We start from the raw sequence: 9852 nt of genomic DNA, 5'->3' as shown, positions 1-9852 counted from the left end.
CCCATACACACACACTGCTAAGGGGTGTGGGGCTGGCACAGGGCCCTCATCTCCCTAAGGAAAGGCTGAATTGAGGTGTAAAGTTTCTCTTCCTTCTTTTCTGGGGTTTCTTTTTGCTGTAGGGGGGGTGTGTGTCCACCCAGGACATGCTCTGCTCTCGTCCAGAGGTGTGACGAGGGGCAGCTCCCTGCTGGGGTGTCAGCCCAACGCTGTGGAGAGAATCATTGAATCATTAAGGCTGGAGAAGACCTCCAATATCATCCGGTCCCGCTGTCCCCCTACCACCAGTATCACCCACTGAACCACGTCCCTAAGCACCAGTCCAAGAGAGAGGCTGGCAGGGGAGCCCTGCCCGTGTCTGTGGTCCCATGGGGACTGGTCAAAAGCACGTCAGTGAGGTGGCACTTGGGGCAGGAGGATGGGGAGCAGCAGTGGGGGTGAGGACCCAGGAGATCTGTGAAACCACCAGGCCATGGTCCTCCCACAGCTCAAGGACAGGTGCTGAGGGCGGCCAGGACCCGCCTCAGTCCCTCTGCATACCCAGCAAATAGAGCTGTGGAGACGTCGGGGTCCCTTCTTTGCTGTGGAGACATCGGGGTCCCCTCTTTGCTCGGCCCTGGGGGCTCAGCAGCCCCGTTTCCAGCACGAGGAGAGGCGAGCAGACGGGGCACTGAGCAGCGGATGGGCCCTGGCACAACAGGCACCCAAGAAGTGCTGGAGCCTGCTCTCCTCTGGAGCTGCTCTGTAACTGTGAGCTTTTACACCCTGCCTGCTTTATACACACTCCTTTTACAAGCATGTATAAAATGAAGCTATCGGTTTAAACCTAAACGTGCAATATTTGGTTTCGGTGTATAAAGACACTGTGTGCTGAGAATGAACTCGGCAGTGGCACGGGGTTGTTTGCTTGCAGCAGTTTTGTTCCCAGGCTCACAATAATGAGTTATTCTTGTCTGAGGACAGAACGGCTCTAAGGTTACATATATAGGGTGGATGTTAAAGCTGACCCCCCAGGAACATTGGGAATTGCAGAAAATCTTCAGGAAGGAGGTGTCACTGTGACCACAACCCCAGAGAGATACTAGGCAACCTGTGTACCCCTTCTGTGCAGCCCAGGTACACTAGGGCAGTGCAAGTAGTGCCTGGGACTTGGCAGGATCCAGACGTGGGGCTGTGCAAGCTCCTCCACTGGATGAACCTGCTGCTGCCTCCCTCCATCCCATATGGCACCAAATGGAAATCCTTGAGCAGGTGGTGGCTCCTGAAGCCCAGTGCATTTTCTGAAGTAGGCTGAAGGGGGAAGGCCCTTTAGCTGAGAAATAGGGGAAGTGCCCGTCAGCCAGTGGTATTCCTGTGGAATTGAGCTGAACACCGTGCAGACTGAATTTAATTGCATGATTATGTCAGGAGACCCCCAGTCTTGGATAGGTGCCTTTATTAAATAAATATTGAAATAATTCTTGGCTCCAAGAGAAGGGTTTTGCATTCACAGAGCCTCCATTCTCCCGGGAGGAGACCACGCATGGTCCCATGGTGCCAGCCCTGCTGCCTCAGAGACCCTCTGCCTTGGGTCTCTGCCAAAATACGAAGTGTTATAATGGCCAAAGGCACACAGGTTAGACAGGCAATTTCCACATTGTGGGTGTCCACAGCAGCACCCGCACATGCATGTGTTCATCCTTACTGCCCACAGAGCTGCAGGACAAAGCAAGGTTTGTCCAGGGGCATTTTCCTCTTTTTGGTCTGACCTTATGGTGTTCCACTGCATAAGCCCCAAAGTAGGTAGTACAGATGATAATAAAACAGATGTAGGTAGTACAGATGCTATAAAACATCTGCCCAAAGTCTTGGTAGACATGGCCTCTTCTGCCATCTCTTTGTGCTTCTCATCTTGACATGGAAGCAGCAGAGCTCAAGCTCATGTTGGACTTGGAGGCCACAGTGGGGGAGTGGAGCCCAACCCGACTGCTTAAAAATGCCTCTTTGCCTGTCTGCCTGCAGGTACAGCAGTGCTTCTCTAGCCAGAATGGAGGAGCATCGTGGGGAGATGTGATGGGCAAGTTGAGTCACAGTCTTGGAATAGAAATTACAGCTTTTAACATCTGGCATCTGACTATGGGATTATTTTCTGTCTTTAATTGTTTACCTCCTATATCATCACAAGCTGCTTTTTCAGGCCAATTACTTTAATTGCCATGACAAAACAAGTCAAATCCAGGTTTGCGACAAAATTGGTCTTTCTTTCTCCAAATAAAGCCTTGAATGATACTAATCTGCTGTTGGTCACCAAGCTCTACTACTTTAAACTGCCTCCTCCCTTATTGCCGATACTAACAAATTAACACTAATAATTACAAACATTCATTAGTAACAGCATTCAGACACACGTGAAGCCCAGACAAAACTCCCACCGTGGGCCATGTGCTGTGATGAACATGGCCTTGGTTCCCCTGCATCTGCAGAGGGCTGAGCTGGGGCTGCATCGGGTGCTGTTCAACATAGGAGCATGGAGCTGCAGAGATGCTGAGCCGGAGCTCCCCGGTCTCCTTGCATCCCATGAGGTTGCTCCTGTGCCTGGCATCCTGGTGTGTGAGAGCTCCTGTGGCTCAAGGAGTTTTTTGTACTGAAGTAGCCACCACAAAGTATTATCAAAAAGAGAGAGAAGTACCTGGATGAATAGGTGAGAGATGCAGCTATCACCTTGCTTCTACATGGTGTGCATGCCGCTTTTTTCTCATGCCTTAACTGGTCAATGCACCAGCTGAGCTGTGGCATCTGCGTCTGTCCGCATGCACGTTGATGTGTGTTATAAAACTCCTTTCTATGGATGAAAAAAAAGATAAATTTATTTTGCTTCTGTTGCAGGGTAGTCAGAAATGGGGACAGCCACGCTGGCGGGTGAAGAGGAGGAATTGGATAAATATGCAGTATGCACGGCCCTATTAACCTTGTGAGTTTGCTGTTGTAAATTCGATCTTTCTTCTCCCATCCCACTCCTCGCTGTGGATTGCTGCTGTCCCTCCTGACGCACCTCTTGTTCTGAATCGTGAGATGTCATACCTTGTTGCTAGATGTGCAGGTCACCTTGTAAGCGCTCCGAGACCATTAATCATCCCAGCCCCAAGACTGATGGAAAGTTCTCAGTCCTTCAATTTTCCAGCTACATTTGGCTGAGTAATGTTTTGCAGAGACAGGGGAGAGAAGGATTTCTAATTCATTTGCAGATATTTGATTATTTTAAAAGGCATTGTTGTGAAGCGTCTTGCAATACATGAAGTCACATTGGCTAAATATCCTGAAGGAAAGCCCAGGCAGCACAGCTGCTCGGTCCAAGCATGGGCTGAGCTGGCTCAGCTCTCACGTAAACCAGGCACCAGAAAAAGGGATCAATTCCTGCCTGGTACTGAAGCTGTTGGGTTGGAAAATCTGGTCATGCCACGGTGCTACTTGGAGCAGGGTATGTAAGGTACACACGTGGCTGTGTGCTGCTGCAGAGGTCGTTCTTGGCATCCCTTACACCTGCAGGCACTACCACAATGGGGTCCACCATAAAACACCAAAGGTTCGCTTAAATTATTATGGCTAATGCTGCTGTTTTAACAGGATACTATGCATTACAGTCCTGACTTCCTTTCCTTCTCCAAATTTGGTCCCTTCTGGCATCTGAGCAAGGTTGTACCCGCCTGAATCACTGCATCGCCAGGTGTGGAGTACAGGCACAGGGCTCCCCTCGAACATCCCGTCTCTCCTGGAGCCCGTGGCTGTCAGTATGGTTGCCATGGTGGTAGCGAGACAATTAAAATGGCTTTATAACCAGCTGAAGGTGCTGACTGTTTCCTGGATACCATACATCCCAATCAATCTCAGCCCTGACAGACCTTGGAGCAAAGCCAGGTCCAGTGACAGCAATTGGTGGTGTTTAATTTTTTTTTTTTTTCCCTTCTTCAGCCCGCTAAAGTTAGCTTTCCTGCACGGGTTTGAAGTTGCAGTTCAAGGTAAAAAACCCTCATCCTTTCCGGATTTGGTATTTTTCAGTACTCACCCTTCAATTCGGGCAATGCAGCACAAAAATTTATGAAGTTTTCCACTCGCTCCTGATCTTTTGACTATTCAGCAAGAAGCTGAATGGCTTCATTGCGTTGAGTGATGTGGGTGCTGCCCTTTAGCTCAGCGCAGGGAGCGAGGGATTTCTTTGTTGGAGACTCCTCCTACCCGGCTGTGCTGCTCCCCCTGCCAGGCCATTCCCCGTGGGTGGTGGGGGCTGGAAGCAATATGTTGGAAGTCACACTGTATCCCAACAGCTTGGGATTCGGAGCTGTCAAGCAGTGGCTCATTGTTAGCACAACTTCTTCCAGAATGCCAGGAAAAGAAAAGACGACTTAAGGCTTTTTATGACCTGCTGACACATGAGTCTGGTAGGAATCCGACTGTCTGTGAATCCAGGGGAATAGCTGAGGGCTTCAGAGGTCCGCTGCTGCTGCTGCTAGTTGCAGGGTTGTTGGTCCCTGCAGGGGCGATGTGAGCAGGAGGGCTTGCAGCTGGTTCCTCCAGATGACTAACAGGGGTCTACTTTGTATTTCAGGCACTCTCCTGGGCTGGGTCATCACTTCAGTGTGCAAACAGATGTCTTATATTTTCTGAGGGCTTCTTGTATCTTTACCATGATTCGAGAACTGTTGAATTCCCTTTTTGGAGACTTTCTGAGAGCCCTGAGGTGAGTGTGGTCCCAGGTCAGCTGCTGGGCCAGCCGTGTCCTTCAAGTCCAGCTGAGTTTGCAGTGAGGTTACAGCATCGTACAAAAGGGAGCTTATGGTTGCTGTTGTGCTTCCCCACATTTCTAGAGAACTTGTCTGAATGCAGGGCTCCTCTGTAGGGCACTGGGCACTTCCCCAGTGCAGGTGGTACAGTGGGTTTCAATTTTAGAGCTCTTCTGCCTTTCGTGGTCATGCTGTCCATCACAACGGTCTCAACTTTTCTGTTTCTTGAATTCTCACAGACAGAATGCTTAAAACAACCCAAAATATCAGCATCACAATGAAATTAACCTGAACCTACCTGAGGTTTATGGCCCTGCTTGAGCCTTCTAGGGTCATGAAGCCGTTTTGGAATCTGCTGGCCTATGTCTTTGCAAGTAGTGTACGCTCAATCACTGCACTTCGCTTTAGATTATCAAATCTTACACAAGTCCCCCAAATTTCTGGCTTGCCCATATATTTACAGGCTCTTCACTCTCTCTTTGGGTATACCTGATCCATCCGCAGCCAGCCTTCACCACGCAGGAGAGACAGAACACGCAGGCAGATGCTCCTGCCAGCAGCTGCAACAGCAGATTTGGAGGGGGCTAAGCCTCCAGGTTACACAGTCATCAAAAGTCCAAAGGTAAATCAAAAACCTTGTCTGGGGGCTTTTTCTCTATTAGAAACCAGCTACCTTCAAGAATTCCTCGGTGACCAAAAAAAAAAAACAGCCTAAAAAAGTACCAATTTTCTAAAAATAAGCAACTTAGCAATGTAGATGGAAAGTTATGGGTTTGCTTAAAGGCTCTACTTGAAGATATTTTTTCCACGACTCCCCCTTGACACCAGTAGGTCTTCCTGGCTGCTCATTTGGGATGATTTTGTTTCAAAATCTGTTTAGAAGCTTAGGTTCTGATGAAGGACAATAATTACCCAAGTAACAATGAACTCAACCAACCACCCGAGGAGTCAGAATGATTTACGGCTTTCCGAGGCGTTGATGCTAGCTTGCCTTTTGTCTTTCCACTTAATGCCCCTCTAATATTCTTCTCTGGACACAATGACTTTCCGAACTGTTTTTGTTTCTTTTTCCTCCCTTTTATATTATTTTATTTTTTTAAATAGAATATGGAGCCCCTCCACCACTTAATTCTCTGCATACAAAGGAAGATTTAATATCCTCTAAATGACTATAAAGTACAAACCTACCAGATGGCAGACTTCGATGCTCAGGGGGGGATACAGGCTGCTTTTCTTGGAGAAGCATTTGAATGTGGTTTTGAAAGAGAGAGTCAATAGATATGTATTAATATTTTCCTTAGTGGGGTGCTGTGATACAACTCAGGAGAGGTGCAAGGAGGAAATGTGGTTCATGACCCAGCAGAGGAAACAAATGGAGCTATGCGAAGAATTGTTTTACTAATTTATTGGGTATATTTGAGAAATGTGTTAACTATGACCTCGAGCATCTCTGCAGAAATTTTGAGGTGTTGCATTTGCATATCGGTATAACTTTACAAACTCAAGGAAAGGAAATATTTAAGAAAGTTGCTAGCTTGCAAAGACTCCTTCTCTACATTTAAACCAAGGATTTTGTTTACATATATTCAGTGCTCTTCAGCAAGAAACCGTTCTGCTTCGTTTTCTTTCAGTTTTTCCTATGCCAGAAGCCAACTTCCTAACAAGATTAATTGATAAAAAGGAGGATTTCTGTACGAACAAATGTTTTGAATCTCAGTTATTTTCCAAGCCTTTGGTTGAATAATTCATCTGACACATAACTGAATAATTTTTCTTCATAGATTATCTGAGAAGAGATCACAATATTTACATATGGACCTATTGTTCAGACTTATTGGCTAAATAATTTATTGGAATAATCTGTGTCTCATTTGTGGCCAGATCCTTGGGAGATGTTGATATTCCGATGATATGATATGTTTCTGTTCCCAAGTGGCTGAATGTAACTTTCTGGGATTATTTTGTGAAGTAAGTGGTTGTTATTATGAGTTTGAAATGTGTTTTCACGCTGCATTCACACTTGTGAGTATTCCTACCAGAAAATGTGTTCCCTAGGATAACTGTAGAAAGCAAACACAAAAATGGAATGAATATAGTCAAAGCAAATCCATAAAAAGATTCAGATGAACACAAATGTGTTTGTAGGACACACTTATCTCCGTTGTGAAGCAACGTGATAAAGGAGAAGACCTCAGATTTATATGGTAGAAATCTCTGTATGCCAACCAGCTCCATATCCCACACGGACGGCTTGGAGGTCCATCAGCTGCTAGACCTGTTACCAAACAAACATGACCCATAGTTGTTTGTGTGCTTTGGGGGATATAGGATACACAGCAACATGTCAAGCAAGGCAAAATGTCAAGTTACATATCAAATGAAGAATGGTGAGAAAAGAAGAGGAGGGTGTATGTCCATGGAGTGGCAACGATCTCGGTTAGGATGAACAACGTAGGGTGTTTTCTATGGCTCTGAACTAACACAACAGCCTGCAGTTATGGCCACTACCCGATACTTTGAAAACAAGAGAATAATTTCCATCATGATCTAGAGATCAGCTTTCACCCTGAATTTGGAGATCAGATCCTCTTATCTTTGCAAGTGCTACTGGGAGGCCTGCTTGGAAACAAGGAAAGAATTTAACCTAACAACAGCCTATTCATCCCAGTGCCTCATCGAGCAAAAAGCAAGCATTTATCTGGAACATGAATTCTCTGCAGGCCTGTGCTTCAAACCATGCTTGCCGTAAATCAGTATGTACACTGAAATAGCCAGAGAGAGACTCTGCTCCCAGAAAGCCAACTGAACTATGTGTTTCTCCCTACTATAAAAAAGCAGATTCAAATGGAAAACCTGCCGCAATATAGTCTTATAACTCAGTGGTGAAAAACAACTCTTCCAGATTTAATCCCAGCTGTTGACTGGGAAGACAGGTTGCAGTTTTCACTCTCTCTCTAGTATTCACATCTTTCTCTGAATTTCAGAGCCTGCCTTTGGACCAACTAGATCAAACCCTGACTTTTTTAGAGCTTTGTCCATATCTTTACAGGTGTATTTCTCTGCGTATAGTTATATATCCATATATTTTCTGCACTATATCAAACTTACTTGTCTTCCTCCCCTGTAACACTATCAAAATACTCTAAGATGCTTCTCCTGCCAGTCCTTTTGCACACACTGTTCAGTACTTTGGGAGTTGTCCTGAGGTCCAGTGGTCCCCTGCTCTGTTCCGTGCTCTACAGATTTACTGGCAGTACATCGTGGGGCGCCTATCAAACCACAGAAATACTGGTCTGGAGGGGTACATGTATTAAATTGCCAAACTCCCGTGATTCACATCCTTTCCTGACATCCATTAATGTTCCTGGCACCATTTTCAAATTACTGTTGGGCAGCAGATGGAGGACATGCTGCTAAGTGCTATGATTATGAGATTCATTAATATGGATGGGATTAGGCACATGCATTTGTAGTTGGGCAGGCAGAAGAATTTGCATCTGGGGTTTCCTAAGGCATTTGCTACTGAGGTAATACAGCTGCAGGAGGTGATGCTACAGGATCGAATCTGGCAGAGCACATATTTAAAGAAGTTTTACGTGGCAAAACTTTTTTTCAGAACTCAGATAAGCAGCAATGACTGGTAAGACCCAGGTAATGGTGCAGAACTGGATGGCTGCTGCTAGTGGCAAAGCTTTTGGATGACGAAGCCCAACTACAGATGTGAGCAGAGCCCAGGGCCACAAGAACACAGCCACAAGTGTGCCCAACCAAGCGAGCAACCACACTGCCATTAACTCTCACATTTTGCTGTTGATCAAGAGCTCACCAGCTGGGGCTGGGAGAAGAGCTACAGCAAATGTTGTGAGATAGACACACAGGCCTAGTCTTTGCCAACACAAAAAGGTATTTTCCGTATTTTCCGTGTGTTTGCAGAGGCCAGTTGATCACTATGAAATATTCTCTGACATAAATGTGGAATGGAAAGGCCTGTGATGATTTCTTATTGCAAAAATTGGGACTGGTTGAAGAGATGGAGAAGGACTATTTGCTTCCAAAGAGGAAAGGAGCATTATGGTTCCTCTTCTTGTTCCGGGCATCTGGATTCAGTGTTTGCTGTTTGCCTGGCCAAGGAAGCTCTTTGTTGGTGGTTTCAGCAAGAAGGAAGAATTATTTGGCTTTGTGCAGAGCAGTTGCAGATGATCGCTGGCATGTACTTCAGGAAGATGGATAGGAGGGAGGTGGCACTTCATGAGGAGGGTAGGTGTTTCTCATCATGATGTGCCTCATGTGATAAGTGCCTGCAGTTTTTTTGCACATCCGTAAGAACAACAGAGACATCCTGAAGGAAATATTGGAGTGGGAATGTGGGTGGGAGCAGGAGGCAGAAATTTAATATTTTAGGCAGATGAGAAACATACCTCTGAGAAATGACCAGAGTAGTCATGACCACAGCATAATGGATATTTGGTGTGCTGAGGACAGAGAGTGATTTTTGGCCTGTGAAAGCATTGTAACCAAGGAAATGTCTTCTTCTCTGATGTATTGATGGTGTGTGGGCACGATCTGTCATTTAGGGGTTGAGCTGGATCTACGTGACCTTTTCCAGTCAAATGCGCCAAAATGAATTTGAGTGGGGAAAGTGATACATGGCTTGTTGAGTAAAAAAACAGACCTGGGTGAGGAAACACACAAACACAACAGCTACGAAAGAGGTGTCTGGTTGGAGTGAGGATGTGTAGGACCACTGGAAGGTCCAGAGAAGCTGTGGATGCCCCATCCCTGGGGGTGTTCAAGGCCAGATTGGACGAGGCCTTGGACAACCTGATCTGGTGGGAGGTGTCCCTGCCCACAGCATGGAGTTGGAACTGGGTGATCCTTAAGGTCCCTTCCAACCCAAGCTGTTCTATGTTTCTGTGATTCTATGAAGGTGCCAAAGTGGGGCTGGCAGTAACAAGAGCCCCAGGATGGCACATGCTCTGGGTTGCATGGGGCTCTCTGCTCAGCTCTTGTGCCAAACGCAGTGCCCCCCAGCTGTCTCCCTTTGCGTTACCCATACACTTCCCCTTTCCAGGGTCCCCATTCCTTTTCTTTAGGA

Source organism: Netta rufina (assembly GCF_964035555.1).
Source record: "Netta rufina genome assembly, chromosome: 5".
Taxonomy (NCBI): Eukaryota; Metazoa; Chordata; class Aves; order Anseriformes; family Anatidae; genus Netta; species Netta rufina.
This window is presented reverse-complemented; position numbering follows the sequence as displayed.